We start from the raw sequence: 20755 nt of genomic DNA on the forward strand, positions 1-20755 counted from the left end.
AACTACCTCGAAACACGTGTCCAGGGATGGCTAACGCGACACTTATTTTCATTTTAAACTTTTGGCATAGGCGTACCCGCCGACGCTACTTCATGGACCACAATTCTTTGGGGTAACACGCTGGTAGGACTAGCAGAGTGCGGCCAATCGGATTTTTGTTTACATTCAGGCTCCCTTGAGCCGGTGGGGCTGACGAGCCCATGGCTACGCACCTGCGCGCCTTGAGCGGTACTTTACCTGAGAATATTTTTTGGCAGCCTACGCAGCAACCCTACACACATACCTACTCCCTGCTGACGAGAGGCAACTACCTCGAAACACGTGTCCAGGGATGGCTAACTCTACACTTATTTTCATTTTAAACTTTTGGCATAGGCGTACCCGCCGACACTATTTCATGGACCACAATCCTTTGGGGTAACACGCTGGTAGGACTAGCAGAGTGCGGCCAATCAGATTTTTGTTTACATTCAGGCTCCCTTGAGCCGGTGGGGCTGACGAGCCCATGGCTACGCACCTGCGCGCCTTGAGCGGTACTTTACCTGAGAATATTTTTTGCCAGCCTACGCAGCAACCCTACACACATACCTACTCCCTGCTGACGAGAGGCAACTACCTCGAAACACGTGTCCAGGGATGGCTAACGCGACACTTATTTTCATTTTAAAATTTTGGCATAGGCGTACCCGCCGACGCTACTTCATGGACCACAATTCTTTGGGGTAACACGCTGGTAGGACTAGCAGAGTGCGGCCAATCGGATTTTTGTTTACATTCAGGCTCCCTTGAGCCGGTGGGGCTGACGAGCCCATGGCTACGCACCTGCGCGCCTTGAGCGGTACTTTACCTGAGAATATTTTTTGGCAGCCTACGCAGCAACCCTACACACATACCTACTCCCTGCTGACGAGAGGCAACTACCTCGAAACACGTGTCCAGGGATGGCTAATGCAACACTTATTTTCATTTTAAACTTTTGGCATAGGCGTACCCGCCGACGCTACTTCATGGACCACAATTCTTTGGGGTAACACGCTGGTAGGACTAGCAGAGTGCGGCCAATCGGATTTTTGTTTACATTCAGGCTCCCTTGAGCCGGTGGGGCTGACGAGCCCATGGCTACGCACCTGCGCGCCTTGAGCGGTACTTTACCTGAGAATATTTTTTGGCAGCCTACGCAGCAACCCTACACACATACCTACTCCCTGCTGACGAGAGGCAACTACCTCGAAACACGTGTCCAGGGATGGCTAACGCGACACTTATTTTCATTTTAAACTTTTGGCATAGGCGTACCCGCCGACGCTACTTCATGGACCACAATTCTTTGGGGTAACACGCTGGTAGGACTAGCAGAGTGCGGCCAATCGGATTTTTGTTTACATTCAGGCTCCCTTGAGCCGGTGGGGCTGACGAGCCCATGGCTACGCACCTGCGCGCCTTGAGCGGTACTTTACCTGAGAATATTTTTTGGCAGCCTACGCAGCAACCCTACACACATACCTACTCCCTGCTGACGAGAGGCAACTACCTCGAAACACGTGTCCAGGGATGGCTAACGCGACACTTATTTTCATTTTAAACTTTTGGCATAGGCGTACCCGCCGACGCTACTTCATGGACCACAATTCTTTGGGGTAACACACTGGTAGGACTAGCAGAGTGCGGCCAATCGGATTTTTGTTTACATTCAGGCTCCCTTGAGCCGGTGGGGCTGACGAGCCCATGGCTATGCACCTGCGCGCCTTGAGCGGTACTTTACCTGAGAATATTTTTTGGCAGCCTACGCAGCAACCCTACACACATACCTACTCCCTGCTGACGAGAGGCAACTACCTCGAAACACGTGTCCAGGGATGGCTAACGCGACACTTATTTTCATTTTAAACTTTTGGCATAGGCGTACCCGCCGACGCTACTTCATGGACCACAATTCTTTGGGGTAACACGCTGGTAGGACTAGCAGAGTGCGGCCAATCGGATTTTTGTTTACATTTAGGCTCCCTTGAGCCGGTGGGGCTGACGAGCCCATGGCTACGCACCTGCGCGCCTTGAGCGGTACTTTACCTGAGAATATTTTTGGGCAGCCTACGCAGCAACCCTACACACATACCTACTCCCTGCTGACGAGAGGCAACTACCTCGAAACACGTGTCCAGGGATGGCTAACGCGACACTTATTTTCATTTTAAACTTTTGGCATAGGCGTACCCGCCGACGCTACTTCATGGACCACAATTCTTTGGGGTAACACGCTGGTAGGACTAGCAGAGTGCGGCCAATCGGATTTTTGTTTACATTCAGGCTCCCTTGAGCCGGTGGGGCTGACGAGCCCATGGCTACGCACCTGCGCGCCTTGAGCGGTACTTTACCTGAGAATATTTTTTGGCAGCCTACGCAGCAACCCTACACACATACCTACTCCCTGCTGACGAGAGGCAACTACCTCGAAACACGTGTCCAGGGATGGCTAACTCTACACTTATTTTCATTTTAAACTTTTGGCATAGGCGTACCCGCCGACGCTATTTCATGGACCACAATCCTTTGGGGTAACACGCTGGTAGGACTAGCAGAGTGCGGCCAATCAGATTTTTGTTTACATTCAGGCTCCCTTGAGCCGGTGGGGCTGACGAGCCCATGGCTACGCACCTGCGCGCCTTGAGCGGTACTTTACCTGAGAATATTTTTTGCCAGCCTACGCAGCAACCCTACACACATACCTACTCCCTGCTGACGAGAGGCAACTACCTCGAAACACGTGTCCAAGGATGGCTAACGCGACACTTATTTTCATTTTAAAATTTTGGCATAGGCGTACCCGCCGACGCTACTTCATGGACCACAATTCTTTGGGGTAACACGCTGGTAGGACTAGCAGAGTGCGGCCAATCGGATTTTTGTTTACATTCAGGCTCCCTTGAGCCGGTGGGGCTGACGAGCCCATGGCTACGCACCTGCGTGCCTTGAGCGGTACTTTACCTGAGAATATTTTTTGGCAGCCTACGCAGCAACCCTACACACATACCTACTCCCTGCTGACGAGAGGCAACTACCTCGAAACACGTGTCCAGGGATGGCTAACGCAACACTTATTTTCATTTTAAACTTTTGGCATAGGCGTACCCGCCGACGCTACTTCATGGACCACAATTCTTTGGGGTAACACGCTGGTAGGACTAGCGGAGTGCGGCCAATCGGATTTTTGTTTACATTCAGGCTCCCTTGAGCCGGTGGGGCTGACGAGCCCATGGCTACGCACCTGCGCGCCTTGAGCGGTACTTTACCTGAGAATATTTTTTGGCAGCCTACGCAGCAACCCTACACACATACCTACTCCCTGCTGACGAGAGGCAACTACCTCGAAACACGTGTCCAGGGATGGCTAACGCGACACTTATTTTCATTTTAAACTTTTGGCATAGGCGTACCCGCCGACGCTACTTCATGGACCACAATTCTTTGGGGTAACACGCTGGTAGGACTAGCAGAGTGTGGCCAATCGGATTTTTGTTTACATTCAGGCTCCCTTGAGCCGGTGGGGATGACGAGCCCATGGCTACGCACCTGCGCGCCTTGAGCGGTACTTTACCTGAGAATATTTTTTGGCAGCCTACGCAGCAACCCTACACACATACCTACTCCCTGCTGACGAGAGGCAACTACCTCGAAACACGTGTCCAGGGATGGCTAACGCAACACTTATTTTCATTTTAAACTTTTGGCATAGGCGTACCCGCCGACGCTACTTCATGGACCACAATTCTTTGTTGTATCACGCTGGTAGGACTAGCAGAGTGCGGCCAATCGGATTTTTGTTTACATTCAGGCTCCCTTGAGCCGGTGGGGCTGACGAGCCCATGGCTACGCACCTGCGCGCCTTGAGCGGTACTTTACCTGAGAATATTTTTTGGCAGCCTACGCAGCAACCCTACACACATACCTACTCCCTGCTGACGAGAGGCAACTACCTCGAAACACGTGTCCAGGGATGGCTAACGCAACACTTATTTTCATTTTAAACTTTTGGCATAGGCGTACCCGCCGACGCTACTTCATGGACCACAATTCTTTGGGGTAACACGCTGGTAGGACTAGCAGAGTGCGGCCAATCGGATTTTTGTTTACATTCAGGCTCCCTTGAGCCGGTGGGGCTGACGAGCCCATGGCTACGCACCTGCGCGCCTTGAGCGGTACTTTACCTGAGAATATTTTTTGGCAGCCTACGCAGCAACCCTACACACATACCTACTCCCTGCTGACGAGAGGCAACTACCTCGAAACACGTGTCCAGGGATGGCTAACGCGACACTTATTTTCATTTTAAACTTTTGGCATAGGCGTACCCGCCGACGCTACTTCATGGACCACAATTCTTTGGGGTAACACGCTGGTAGGACTAGCAGAGTGCGGCCAATCGGATTTTTGTTTACATTCAGGCTCCCTTGAGCCGGTGGGGCTGACGAGCCCATGGCTACGCACCTGCGCGCCTTGAGCGGTACTTTACCTGAGAATATTTTTTGGCAGCCTACGCAGCAACCCTACACACATACCTACTCCCTGCTGACGAGAGGCAACTACCTCGAAACACGTGTCCAGGGATGGCTAACGCGACACTTATTTTCATTTTAAACTTTTGGCATAGGCGTACCCGCCGACGCTACTTCATGGACCACAATTCTTTGGGGTAACACGCTGGTAGGACTAGCAGAGTGCGGCCAATCGGATTTTTGTTTACATTCAGGCTCCCTTGAGCCGGTGGGGCTGACGAGCCCATGGCTACGCACCTGCGCGCCTTGAGCGGTACTTTACCTGAGAATATTTTTTGGCAGCCTACGCAGCAACCCTACACACATACCTACTCCCTGCTGACGAGAGGCAACTACCTCGAAACACGTGTCCAGGGATGGCTAATGCAACACTTATTTTCATTTTAAACTTTTGGCATAGGCGTACCCGCCGACGCTACTTCATGGACCACAATTCTTTGGGGTAACACGCTGGTAGGACTAGCAGAGTGCGGCCAATCGGATTTTTGTTTACATTCAGGCTCCCTTGAGCCGGTGGGGCTGACGAGCCCATGGCTACGCACCTGCGCGCCTTGAGCGGTACTTTACCTGAGAATATTTTTTGGCAGCCTACGCAGCAACCCTACACACATACCTACTCCCTGCTGACGAGAGGCAACTACCTCGAAACACGTGTCCAGGGATGGCTAACGCGACACTTATTTTCATTTTAAACTTTTGGCATAGGCGTATCCGCCGACGCTACTTCATGGACCACAATTCTTTGGGGTAACACGCTGGTAGGACTAGCAGAGTGCGGCCAATCGGATTTTTGTTTACATTCAGGCTCCCTTGAGCCGGTGGGGCTGACGAGCCCATGGCTACGCACCTGCGCGCCTTGAGCGGTACTTTACCTGAGAATATTTTTTGGCAGCCTACGCAGCAACCCTACACACATACCTACTCTCTGCTGACGAGAGGCAACTACCTCGAAACACGTGTCCAGGGATGGCTAACGCGACACTTATTTTCATTTTAAACTTTTGGCATAGGCGTACCCGCCGACGCTACTTCATGGACCACAATTCTTTGGGGTAACACGCTGGTAGGACTAGCAGAGTGCGGCCAATCGGATTTTTGTTTACATTCAGGCTCCCTTGAGCCGGTGGGGCTGACGAGCCCATGGCTACGCACCTGCGCGCCTTGAGCGGTACTTTACCTGAGAATATTTTTTGGCAGCCTACGCAGCAACCCTACACACATACCTACTCCCTGCTGACGAGAGGCAACTACCTCGAAACACGTGTCCAGGGATGGCTAACGCGACACTTATTTTCATTTTAAACTTTTGGCATAGGCGTACCCGCCGACGCTACTTCATGGACCACAATTCTTTGGGGTAACACGCTGGTAGGACTAGCAGAGTGCGGCCAATCAGATTTTTGTTTACATTCAGGCTCCCTTGAGCCGGTGGGGCTGACGAGCCCATGGCTACGCACCTGCGCGCCTTGAGCGGTACTTTGCCTGAGAATATTTTTTGGCAGCCTACGCAGCAACCCTACACACATACCTACTCCCTGCTGACGAGAGGCATCTACCTCGAAACACGTGTCCAGGGATGGCTAACGCGACACTTATTTTCATTTTAAACTTTTGGCATAGGCGTACCCGCCGACGCTACTTCATGGACCACAATTCTTTGGGGTAACACGCTGGTAGGACTAGCAGAGTGCGGCCAATCGGATTTTTGTTTACATTCAGGCTCCCTTGAGCCGGTGGGGCTGACGAGCCCATGGCTACGCACCTGCGCGCCTTGAGCGGTACTTTACCTGAGAATATTTTTTGGCAGCCTACGCAGCAACCCTACACACATACCTACTCCCTGCTGACGAGAGGCAACTACCTCGAAACACGTGTCCAGGGATGGCTAACGCGACACTTATTTTCATTTTAAACTTTTGGCATAGGCGTACCCGCCGACGCTACTTCATGGACCACAATTCTTTGGGGTAACACGCTGGTAGGACTAGCAGAGTGCGGCCAATCGGATTTTTGTTTACATTCAGGCTCCCTTGAGCCGGTGGGGCTGACGAGCCCATGGCTACGCACCTGCGCGCCTTGAGCGGTACTTTACCTGAGAATATTTTTTGGCAGCCTACGCAGCAACCCTACACACATACCTACTCCCTGCTGACGAGAGGCAACTACCTCGAAACACATGTCCAGGGATGGCTAATGCAACACTTATTTTCATTTTAAACTTTTGGCATAGGCGTACCCGCCGACGCTACTTCATGGACCACGATTCTTTGGGGTAACACGCTGGTAGGACTAGCAGAGTGCGGCCAATCGGATTTTTGTTTACATTCAGGCTCCCTTGAGCCGGTGGGGCTGACGAGCCCATGGCTACGCACCTGCGCGCCTTGAGCGGTACTTTACCTGAGAATATTTTTTGGCAGCCTACGCAGCAACCCTACACACATACCTACTCCCTGCTGACGAGAGGCAACTACCTCAAAACACGTGTCCAGGGATGGCTAACGCGACACTTATTTTCATTTTAAACTTTTGGCATAGGCGTATCCGCCGACGCTACTTCATGGACCACAATTCTTTGGGGTAACACGCTGGTAGGACTAGCAGAGTGCGGCCAATCGGATTTTTGTTTACATTCAGGCTCCCTTGAGCCGGTGGGGCTGACGAGCCCATGGCTACGCACCTGCGCGCCTTGAGCGGTACTTTACCTGAGAATATTTTTTGGCAGCCTACGCAGCAACCCTACACACATACCTACTCTCTGCTGACGAGAGGCAACTACCTCGAAACACGTGTCCAGGGATGGCTAACGCAACACTTATTTTCATTTTAAACTTTTGGCATAGGCGTACCCGCCGACGCTACTTCATGGACCACAATTCTTTGGGGTAACACGCTGGTAGGACTAGCAGAGTGCGGCCAATCGGATTTTTGTTTACATTCAGGCTCCCTTGAGCCGGTGGGGCTGACGAGCCCATGGCTACGCACCTGCGCGCCTTGAGCGGTACTTTACCTGAGAATATTTTTTGGCAGCCTACGCAGCAACCCTACACACATACCTACTCCCTGCTGACGAGAGGCAACTACCTCGAAACACGTGTCCAGGGATGGCTAACGCGACACTTATTTTCATTTTAAACTTTTGGCATAGGCGTACCCGCCGACGCTACTTCATGGACCACAATTCTTTGGGGTAACACGCTGGTAGGACTAGCAGAGTGCGGCCAATCGGATTTTTGTTTACATTCAGGCTCCCTTGAGCCGGTGGGGCTGACGAGCCCATGGCTACGCACCTGCGCGCCTTGAGCGGTACTTTACCTGAGAATATTTTTTGGCAGCCTACGCAGCAACCCTACACACATACCTACTCCCTGCTGACGAGAGGCAACTACCTCGAAACACGTGTCCAGGGATGGCTAACGCGACACTTATTTTCATTTTAAACTTTTGGCATAGGCGTACCCGCCGACGCTACTTCATGGACCACAATTCTTTGGGGTAACACGCTGGTAGGACTAGCAGAGTGCGGCCAATCAGATTTTTGTTTACATTCAGGCTCCCTTGAGCCGGTGGGGCTGACGAGCCCATGGCTATGCACCTGCGCGCCTTGAGCGGTACTTTACCTGAGAATATTTTTTGGCAGCCTACGCAGCAACCCTACACACATACCTACTCCCTGCTGACGAGAGGCAACTACCTCGAAACACGTGTCCAGGGATGGCTAACGCGACACTTATTTTCATTTTAAACTTTTGGCATAGGCGTACCCGCCGACGCTACTTCATGGACCACAATTCTTTGGGGTAACACGCTGGTAGGACTAGCAGAGTGCGGCCAATCGGATTTTTGTTTACATTCAGGCTCCCTTGAGCCGGTGGGGCTGACGAGCCCATGGCTACGCACCTGCGCGCCTTGAGCGGTACTTTACCTGAGAATATTTTTGGGCAGCCTACGCAGCAACCCTACACACATACCTACTCCCTGCTGACGAGAGGCAACTACCTCGAAACACGTGTCCAGGGATGGCTAACGCGACACTTATTTTCATTTTAAACTTTTGGCATAGGCGTACCCGCCGACGCTACTTCATGGACCACAATTCTTTGGGGTAACACGCTGGTAGGACTAGCAGAGTGCGGCCAATCGGATTTTTGTTTACATTCAGGCTCCCTTGAGCCGGTGGGGCTGACGAGCCCATGGCTACGCACCTGCGCGCCTTGAGCGGTACTTTACCTGAGAATATTTTTTGGCAGCCTACGCAGCAACCCTACACACATACCTACTCCCTGCTGACGAGAGGCAACTACCTCGAAACACGTGTCCAGGGATGGCTAACGCGACACTTATTTTCATTTTAAACTTTTGGCATAGGCGTACCCGCCGACGCTACTTCATGGACCACAATTCTTTGGGGTAACACGCTGGTAGGACTAGCAGAGTGCGGCCAATCAGATTTTTGTTTACATTCAGGCTCCCTTGAGCCGGTGGGGCTGACGAGCCCATGGCTACGCACCTGCGCGCCTTGAGCGGTACTTTACCTGAGAATATTTTTTGGCAGCCTACGCAGCAACCCTACACACATACCTACTCCCTGCTGACGAGAGGCAACTACCTCGAAACACGTGTCCAGGGATGGCTAACGCAACACTTATTTTCATTTTAAACTTTTGGCATAGGCGTACCCGCCGACGCTACTTCATGGACCACAATTCTTTGGGGTAACACGCTGGTAGGACTAGCGGAGTGCGGCCAATCGGATTTTTGTTTACATTCAGGCTCCCTTGAGCCGGTGGGGCTGACGAGCCCATGGCTACGCACCTGCGCGCCTTGAGCGGTACTTTACCTGAGAATATTTTTTGGCAGCCTACGCAGCAACCCTACACACATACCTACTCCCTGCTGACGAGAGGCAACTACCTCGAAACACGTGTCCAGGGATGGCTAACGCGACACTTATTTTCATTTTAAACTTTTGGCATAGGCGTACCCGCCGACGCTACTTCATGGACCACAATTCTTTGGGGTAACACGCTGGTAGGACTAGCAGAGTGTGGCCAATCGGATTTTTGTTTACATTCAGGCTCCCTTGAGCCGGTGGGGATGACGAGCCCATGGCTACGCACCTGCGCGCCTTGAGCGGTACTTTACCTGAGAATATTTTTTGGCAGCCTACGCAGCAACCCTACACACATACCTACTCCCTGCTGACGAGAGGCAACTACCTCGAAACACGTGTCCAGGGATGGCTAACGCAACACTTATTTTCATTTTAAACTTTTGGCATAGGCGTACCCGCCGACGCTACTTCATGGACCACAATTCTTTGTTGTAACACGCTGGTAGGACTAGCAGAGTGCGGCCAATCGGATTTTTGTTTACATTCAGGCTCCCTTGAGCCGGTGGGGCTGACGAGCCCATGGCTACGCACCTGCGCGCCTTGAGCGGTACTTTACCTGAGAATATTTTTTGGCAGCCTACGCAGCAACCCTACACACATACCTACTCCCTGCTGACGAGAGGCAACTACCTCGAAACACGTGTCCAGGGATGGCTAACGCAACACTTATTTTCATTTTAAACTTTTGGCATAGGCGTACCCGCCGACGCTACTTCATGGACCACAATTCTTTGGGGTAACACGCTGGTAGGACTAGCAGAGTGCGGCCAATCGGATTTTTGTTTACATTCAGGCTCCCTTGAGCCGGTGGGGCTGACGAGCCCATGGCTACGCACCTGCGCGCCTTGAGCGGTACTTTACCTGAGAATATTTTTTGGCAGCCTACGCAGCAACCCTACACACATACCTACTCCCTGCTGACGAGAGGCAACTACCTCGAAACACGTGTCCAGGGATGGCTAACGCGACACTTATTTTCATTTTAAACTTTTGGCATAGGCGTACCCGCCGACGCTACTTCATGGACCACAATTCTTTGGGGTAACACGCTGGTAGGACTAGCAGAGTGCGGCCAATCGGATTTTTGTTTACATTCAGGCTCCCTTGAGCCGGTGGGGCTGACGAGCCCATGGCTACGCACCTGCGCGCCTTGAGCGGTACTTTGCCTGAGAATATTTTTTGGCAGCCTACGCAGCAACCCTACACACATACCTACTCCCTGCTGACGAGAGGCAACTACCTCGAAACACGTGTCCAGGGATGGCTAACGCGACACTTATTTTCATTTTAAACTTTTGGCATAGGCGTACCCGCCGACGCTACTTCATGGACCACAATTCTTTGGGGTAACACGCTGGTAGGACTAGCAGAGTGTGGCCAATCGGATTTTTGTTTACATTCAGGCTCCCTTGAGCCGGTGGGGATGACGAGCCCATGGCTACGCACCTGCGCGCCTTGAGCGGTACTTTACCTGAGAATATTTTTTGGCAGCCTACGCAGCAACCCTACACACATACCTACTCCCTGCTGACGAGAGGCAACTACCTCGAAACACGTGTCCAGGGATGGCTAACGCAACACTTATTTTCATTTTAAACTTTTGGCATAGGCGTACCCGCCGACGCTACTTCATGGACCACAATTCTTTGTTGTAACACGCTGGTAGGACTAGCAGAGTGCGGCCAATCGGATTTTTGTTTACATTCAGGCTCCCTTGAGCCGGTGGGGCTTACGAGCCCATGGCTACGCACCTGCGCGCCTTGAGCGGTACTTTACCTGAGAATATTTTTTGGCAGCCTACGCAGCAACCCTACACACATACCTACTCCCTGCTGACGAGAGGCAACTACCTCGAAACACGTGTCCAGGGATGGCTAACGCAACACTTATTTTCATTTTAAACTTTTGGCATAGGCGTACCCGCCGACGCTACTTCATGGACCACAATTCTTTGGGGTAACACGCTGGTAGGACTAGCAGAGTGCGGCCAATCGGATTTTTGTTTACATTCAGGCTCCCTTGAGCCGGTGGGGCTGACGAGCCCATGGCTACGCACCTGCGCGCCTTGAGCGGTACTTTACCTGAGAATATTTTTTGGCAGCCTACGCAGCAACCCTACACACATACCTACTCCCTGCTGACGAGAGGCAACTACCTCGAAACACGTGTCCAGGGATGGCTAACGCGACACTTATTTTCATTTTAAACTTTTGGCATAGGCGTACCCGCCGACGCTACTTCATGGACCACAATTCTTTGGGGTAACACGCTGGTAGGACTAGCAGAGTGCGGCCAATCGGATTTTTGTTTACATTCAGGCTCCCTTGAGCCGGTGGGGCTGACGAGCCCATGGCTACGCACCTGCGCGCCTTGAGCGGTACTTTACCTGAGAATATTTTTGGGCAGCCTACGCAGCAACCCTACACACATACCTACTCCCTGCTGACGAGAGGCAACTACCTCGAAACACGTGTCCAGGGATGGCTAATGCAACACTTATTTTCATTTTAAACTTTTGGCATAGGCGTACCCGCCGACGCTACTTCATGGACCACGATTCTTTGGGGTAACACGCTGGTAGGACTAGCAGAGTGCGGCCAATCGGATTTTTGTTTACATTCAGGCTCCCTTGAGCCGGTGGGGCTGACGAGCCCATGGCTACGCACCTGCGCGCCTTGAGCGGTACTTTACCTGAGAATATTTTTTGGCAGCCTACGCAGCAACCCTACACACATACCTACTCCCTGCTGACGAGAGGCAACTACCTCGAAACACATTTCCAGGGATGGCTAACGCGACACTTATTTTCAATTTAAACTTTTGGCATAGGCGTACCCGCCGACGCTACTTCATGGACCACAATTCTTTGGGGTAACACGCTGGTAGGACTAGCAGAGTGCGGCCAATCGTATTTTTGTTTACATTCAGGCTCCCTTGAGCCGGTGGGGCTGACGAGCCCATGGCTACGCACCTGCGCGCCTTGAGCGGTACTTTACCTGAGAATATTTTTTGGCAGCCTACGCAGCAACCCTACACACATACCTACTCCCTGCTGACGAGAGGCAACTACCTCGAAACACGTGTCCAGGGATGGCTAACGCGACACTTATTTTCATTTTAAACTTTTGGCATAGGCGTACCCGCCGACGCTACTTCATGGACCACAATTCTTTGGGGTAACACGCTGGTAGGACTAGCAGAGTGTGGCCAATCGGATTTTTGTTTACATTCAGGCTCCCTTGAGCCGGTGGGGCTGACGAGCCCATGGCTACGCACCTGCACGCCTTGAGCGGTACTTTACCTGAGAATATTTTTTGGCAGCCTACGCAGCAACCCTACACACATACCTACTCCCTGCTGACGAGAGGCAACTACCTCGAAACACGTGTCCAGGGATGGCTAACGCGACACTTATTTTCATTTTAAACTTTTGGCATAGGCGTACCCGCCGACGCTACTTCATGGACCACAATTCTTTGGGGTAACACGCTGGTAGGACTAGCAGAGTGCGGCCAATCGGATTTTTGTTTACATTCAGGCTCCCTTGAGCCGGTGGGGCTGACGAGCCCATGGCTACGCACCTGTGCGCCTTGAGCGGTACTTTACCTGAGAATATTTTTTGGCAGCCTACGCAGCAACCCTACACACATACCTACTCCCTGCTGACGAGAGGCAACTACCTCGAAACACGTGTCCAGGGATGGCTAACGCGACACTTATTTTCATTTTAAACTTTTGGCATAGGCGTATCCGCCGACGCTACTTCATGGACCACAATTCTTTGGGGTAACACGCTGGTAGGACTAGCAGAGTGTGCGGCCAATCGGATTTTTGTTTACATTCAGGCTCCCTTGAGCCGGTGGGGCTGACGAGCCCATGGCTACGCACCTGCGCGCCTTGAGCGGTACTTTACCTGAGAATATTTTTTGGCAGCCTACGCAGCAACCCTACACACATACCTACTCTCTGCTGACGAGAGGCAACTACCTCGAAACACGTGTCCAGGGATGGCTAACGCGACACTTATTTTCATTTTAAACTTTTGGCATAGGCGTACCCGCCGACGCTACTTCATGGACCACAATTCTTTGGGGTAACACGCTGGTAGGACTAGCAGAGTGCGGCCAATCGGATTTTTGTTTACATTCAGGCTCCCTTGAGCCGGTGGGGCTGACGAGCCCATGGCTACGCACCTGCGCGCCTTGAGCGGTACTTTACCTGAGAATATTTTTTGGCAGCCTACGCAGCAACCCTACACACATACCTACTCCCTGCTGACGAGAGGCAACTACCTCGAAACACGTGTCCAGGGATGGCTAACGCGACACTTATTTTCATTTTAAACTTTTGGCATAGGCGTACCCGCCGACGCTACTTCATGGACCACAATTCTTTGGGGTAACACGCTGGTAGGACTAGCAGAGTGCGGCCAATCGGATTTTTGTTTACATTCAGGCTCCCTTGAGCCGGTGGGGCTGACGAGCCCATGGCTACGCACCTGCGCGCCTTGAGCGGTACTTTGCCTGAGAATATTTTTTGGCAGCCTACGCAGCAACCCTACACACATACCTACTCCCTGCTGACGAGAGGCAACTACCTCGAAACACGTGTCCAGGGATGGCTAACGCGACACTTATTTTCATTTTAAACTTTTGGCATAGGCGTACCCGCCGACGCTACTTCATGGACCACAATTCTTTGGGGTAACACGCTGGTAGGACTAGCAGAGTGCGGCCAATCGGATTTTTGTTTACATTCAGGCTCCCTTGAGCCGGTGGGGCTGACGAGCCCATGGCTACGCACCTGCGCGCCTTGAGCGGTACTTTACCTGAGAATATTTTTTGGCAGCCTACGCAGCAACCCTACACACATACCTACTCCCTGCTGACGAGAGGCAACTACCTCGAAACACGTGTCCAGGGATGGCTAACGCGACACTTATTTTCATTTTAAACTTTTGGCATAGGCGTACCCGCCGACGCTACTTCATGGACCACAATTCTTTGGGGTAACACGCTGGTAGGACTAGCAGAGTGCGGCCAATCGGATTTTTGTTTACATTCAGGCTCCCTTGAGCCGGTGGGGCTGACGAGCCCATGGCTACGCACCTGCGCGCCTTGAGCGGTACTTTACCTGAGAATATTTTTTGGCAGCCTACGCAGCAACCCTACACACATACCTACTCCCTGCTGACGAGAGGCAACTACCTCGAAACACGTGTCCAGGGATGGCTAATGCAACACTTATTTTCATTTTAAACTTTTGGCATAGGCGTACCCGCCGACGCTACTTCATGGACCACGATTCTTTGGGGTAACACGCTGGTAGGACTAGCAGAGTGCGGCCAATCGGATTTTTGTTTACATTCAGGCTCCCTTGAGCCGGTGGGGCTGACGAGCCCATGGCTACGCACCTGCGCGCCTTGAGCGGTACTTTACCTGAGAATATTTTTTGGCAGCCTACGCAGCAACCCTACACACATACCTACTCCCTGCTGACGAGAGGCAACTACCTCAAAACACGTGTCCAGGGATGGCTAACGCGACACTTATTTTCATTTTAAACTTTTGGCATAGGCGTATCCGCCGACGCTACTTCATGGACCACAATTCTTTGGGGTAACACGCTGGTAGGACTAGCAGAGTGCGGCCAATCGGATTTTTGTTTACATTCAGGCTCCCTTGAGCCGGTGGGGCTGACGAGCCCATGGCTACGCACCTGCGCGCCTTGAGCGGTACTTTACCTGAGAATATTTTTTGGCAGCCTACGCAGCAACCCTACACACATACCTACTCTCTGCTGACGAGAGGCAACTACCTCGAAACACGTGTCCAGGGATGGCTAACGCGACACTTATTTTCATTTTAAACTTTTGGCATAGGCGTACCCGCCGACGCTACTTCATGGACCACAATTCTTTGGGGTAACACGCTGGTAGGACTAGCAGAGTGCGGCCAATCGGATTTTTGTTTACATTCAGGCTCCCTTGAGCCGGTGGGGCTGACGAGCCCATGGCTACGCACCTGCGCGCCTTGAGCGGTACTTTACCTGAGAATATTTTTTGGCAGCCTACGCAGCAACCCTACACACATACCTACTCCCTGCTGACGAGAGGCAACTACCTCGAAACACGTGTCCAGGGATGGCTAACGCGACACTTATTTTCATTTTAAACTTTTGGCATAGGCGTACCCGCCGACGCTACTTCATGGACCACAATTCTTTGGGGTAACACGCTGGTAGGACTAGCAGAGTGCGGCCAATCGGATTTTTGTTTACATTCAGGCTCCCTTGAGCCGGTGGGGCTGACGAGCCCATGGCTACGCACCTGCGCGCCTTGAGCGGTACTTTACCTGAGAATATTTTTTGGCAGCCTACGCAGCAACCCTACACACATACCTACTCCCTGCTGACGAGAGGCAAGTACCTCGAAACACGTGTCCAGGGATGGCTAACGCAACACTTATTTTCATTTTAAACTTTTGGCATAGGCGTACCCGCCGACGCTACTTCATGGACCACAATTCTTTGGGGTAACACGCTGGTAGGACTAGCAGAGTGCGGCCAATCAGATTTTTGTTTACATTCAGGCTCCCTTGAGCCGGTGGGGCTGACGAGCCCATGGCAATGCACCTGCGCGCCTTGAGCGGTACTTTACCTGAGAATATTTTTTGGCAGCCTACGCAGCAACCCTACACACATACCTACTCCCTGCTGACGAGAGGCAACTACCTCGAAACACGTGTCCAGGGATGGCTAACGCGACACTTATTTTCATTTTAAACTTTTGGCATAGGCGTACCCGCCGACGCTACTTCATGGACCACAATTCTTTGGGGTAACACGCTGGTAGGACTAGCAGAGTGCGGCCAATCGGATTTTTGTTTACATTCAGGCTCCCTTGAGCCGGTGGGGCTGACGAGCCCATGGCTACGCACCTGCGCGCCTTGAGCGGTACTTTACCTGAGAATATTTTTGGGCAGCCTACGCAGCAACCCTACACACATACCTACTCCCTGCTGACGAGAGGCAACTACCTCGAAACACGTGTCCAGGGATGGCTAACGCGACACTTATTTTTATTTTAAACTTTTGGCATAGGCGTACCCGCCGACGCTACTTCATGGACCACAATTCTTTGGGGTAACACGCTGGTAGGACTAGCAGAGTGCGGCCAATCGGATTTTTGTTTACATTCAGGCTCCCTTGAGCCGGTGGGGCTGACGAGCCCATGGCTACGCACCTGCGCGCCTTGAGCGGTACTTTACCTGAGAATATTTTTTGGCAGCCTACGCAGCAACCCTACACACATACCTACTCCCTGCTGACGAGAGGCAACTACCTCGAAACACGTGTCCAGGGATGGCTAACGCGACACTTATTTTCATTTTAAACTTTTGGCATAGGCGTACCCGCCGACGCTACTTCATGGACCACAATTCTTTGGGGTAACACGCTGGTAGGACTAGCAGAGTGCGGCCAATCAGATTTTTGTTTACATTCAGGCTCCCTTGAGCCGGTGGGGCTGACGAGCCCATGGCTACGCACCTGCGCGCCTTGAGCGGTACTTTACCTGAGAATATTTTTTGGCAGCCTACGCAGCAACCCTACACACATACCTACTCCCTGCTGACGAGAGGCAACTACCTCGAAACACGTGTCCAGGGATGGCTAACGCAACACTTATTTTCATTTTAAACTTTTGGCATAGGCGTACCCGCCGACGCTACTTCATGGACCACAATTCTTTGGGGTAACACGCTGGTAGGACTAGCGGAGTGCGGCCAATCGGATCTTTGTTTACATTCAGGCTCCCTTGAGCCAGTGGGGCTGACGAGCCCATGGCTACGCACCTGCGCGCCTTGAGCGGTACTTTACCTGAGAATATTTTTTGGCAGCCTACGCAGCAACCCTACACACATACCTACTCCCTGCTGACGAGAGGCAACTACCTCGAAACACGTGTCCAGGGATGGCTAACGCGACACTTATTTTCATTTTAAACTTTTGGCATAGGCGTACCCGCCGACGCTACTTCATGGACCACAATTCTTTGGGGTAACACGCTGGTAGGACTAGCAGAGTGTGGCCAATCGGATTTTTGTTTACATTCAGGCTCCCTTGAGCCGGTGGGGATGACGAGCCCATGGCTACGCACCTGCGCGCCTTGAGCGGTACTTTACCTGAGAATATTTTTTGGCAGCCTACGCAGCAACCCTACACACATACCTACTCCCTGCTGACGAGAGGCAACTACCTCGAAACACGTGTCCAGGGATGGCTAACGCAACACTTATTTTCATTTTAAACTTTTGGCATAGGCGTACCCGCCGACGCTACTTCATGGACCACAATTCTTTGTTGTAACACGCTGGTAGGACTAGCAGAGTGCGGCCAATCGGATTTTTGTTTACATTCAGGCTCCCTTGAGCCGGTGGGGCTGACGAGCCCATGGCTACGCACCTGCGCGCCTTGAGCGGTACTTTACCTGAGAATATTTTTTGGCAGCCTACGCAGCAACCCTACACACATACCTACTCCCTGCTGACGAGAGGCAACTACCTCGAAACACGTGTCCAGGGATGGCTAACGCAACACTTATTTTCATTTTAAACTTTTGGCATAGGCGTACCCGCCGACGCTACTTCATGGACCACAATTCTTTGGGGTAACACGCTGGTAGGACTAGCAGAGTGCGGCCAATCGGATTTTTGTTTACATTCAGGCTCCCTTGAGCCGGTGGGGCTGACGAGCCCATGGCTACGCACCTGCGCGCCTTGAGCGGTACTTTACCTGAGAATATTTTTTGGCAGCCTACGCAGCAACCCTACACACATACCTACTCCCTGCTGACGAGAGGCAACTACCTCGAAACACGTGTCCAGGGATGGCTAACGCGACACTTATTTTCATTTTAAACTTTTGGCATAGGCGTACCCGCCGACGCTACTTCATGGACCACAATTCTTTGGGGTAACACGCTGGTAGGACTAGCAGAGTGCGGCCAATCGGATTTTTGTTTACATTCAGGCTCCCTTGAGCCGGTGGGGCTGACGAGCCCATGGCTACGCACCTGCGCGCCTTGAGCGGTACTTTGCCTGAGAATATTTTTTGGCAGCCTACGCAGCAACCCTACACACATACCTACTCCCTGCTGACGAGAGGCAACTACCTCGAAACACGTGTCCAGGGATGGCTAACGCGACACTTATTTTCATTTTAAACTTTTGGCATAGGCGTACCCGCCGACGCTACTTCATGGACCACAATTCTTTGGGGTAACACGCTGGTAGGACTAGCAGAGTGCGGCCAATCGGATTTTTGTTTACATTCAGGCTCCCTTGAGCCGGTGGGGCTGACGAGCCCATGGCTACGCACCTGCGCGCCTTGAGCGGTACTTTACCTGAGAATATTTTTGGGCAGCCTACGCAGCAACCCTACACACATACCTACTCCCTGCTGACGAGAGGCAACTACCTCGAAACACGTGTCCAGGGATGGCTAACGCGACACTTATTTTCATTTTAAACTTTTGGCATAGGCGTACCCGCCGACGCTACTTCATGGACCACAATTCTTTGGGGTAACACGCTGGTAGGACTAGCAGAGTGCGGCCAATCGGATTTTTGTTTACATTCAGGCTCCCTTGAGCCGGTGGGGCTGACGAGCCCATGGCTACGCACCTGCGCGCCTTGAGCGGTACTTTACCTGAGAATATTTTTTGGCAGCCTACGCAGCAACCCTACACACATACCTACTCCCTGCTGACGAGAGGCAACTACCTCGAAACACGTGTCCAGGGATGGCTAATGCAACACTTATTTTCATTTTAAACTTTTGGCATAGGCGTACCCGCCGACGCTACTTCATGGACCACGATTCTTTGGGGTAACACGCTGGTAGGACTAGCAGAGTGCGGCCAATCGGATTTTTGTTTACATTCAGGCTCCCTTGAGCCGGTGGGGCTGACGAGCCCATGGCTACGCACCTGCGCGCCTTGAGCGGTACTTTACCTGAGAATATTTTTTGGCAGCCTACGCAGCAACCCTACACACATACCTACTCCCTGCTGACGAGAGGCAACTACCTCAAAACACGTGTCCAGGGATGGCTAACGCGACACTTATTTTCATTTTAAACTTTTGGCATAGGCGTATCCGCCGACGCTACTTCATGGACCACAATTCTTTGGGGTAACACGCTGGTAGGACTAGCAGAGTGCGGCCAATCGGATTTTTGTTTACATTCAGGCTCCCTTGAGCCGGTGGGGCTGACGAGCCCATGGCTACGCACCTGCGCGCCTTGAGCGGTACTTTACCTGAGAATATTTTTTGGCAGCCTACGCAGCAACCCTACACACATACCTACTCTCTGCTGACGAGAGGCAACTACCTCGAAACACGTGTCCAGGGATGGCTAACGCGACACTTATTTTCATTTTAAACTTTTGGCATAGGCGTACCCGCCGACGCTACTTCATGGACCACAATTCTTTGGGGTAACACGCTGGTAGGACTAGCAGAGTGCGGCCAATCGGATTTTTGTTTACATTCAGGCTCCCTTGAGCCGGTGGGGCTGACGAGCCCATGGCTACGCACCTGCGCGCCTTGAGCGGTACTTTACCTGAGAATATTTTTTGGCAGCCTACGCAGCAACCCTACACACATACCTACTCCCTGCTGACGAGAGGCAACTACCTCGAAACACGTGTCCAGGGATGGCTAACGCGACACTTATTTTCATTTTAAACTTTTGGCATAGGCGTACCCGCCGACGCTACTTCATGGACCACAATTCTTTGGGGTAACACGCTGGTAGGACTAGCAGAGTGCGGCCAATCGGATTTTTGTTTACATTCAGGCTCCCTTGAGCCGGTGGGGCTGACGAGCCCATGGCTACGCACCTGCGCGCCTTGAGCGGTACTTTACCTGAGAATATTTTTTGGCAGCCTACGCAGCAACCCTACACACATACCTACTCCCTGCTGACGAGAGGCAACTACCTCGAAACACGTGTCCAGGGATGGCTAACGCGACACTTATTTTCATTTTAAACTTTTGGCATAGGCGTACCCGCCGACGCTACTTCATGGACCACAATTCTTTGGGGTAACACGCTGGTAGGACTAGCAGAGTGCGGCCAATCAGATTTTTGTTTACATTCAGGCTCCCTTGAGCCGGTGGGGCTGACGAGCCCATGGCTATGCACCTGCGCGCCTTGAGCGGTACTTTACCTGAGAATATTTTTTGGCAGCCTACGCAGCAACCCTACACACATACCTACTCCCTGCTGACGAGAGGCAACTACCTCGAAA

The sequence above is a fragment of the Triturus cristatus genome, chromosome 2_2 (assembly GCF_964204655.1).
Source record: "Triturus cristatus chromosome 2_2, aTriCri1.1, whole genome shotgun sequence".
Taxonomy (NCBI): domain Eukaryota; kingdom Metazoa; phylum Chordata; class Amphibia; order Caudata; family Salamandridae; genus Triturus; species Triturus cristatus.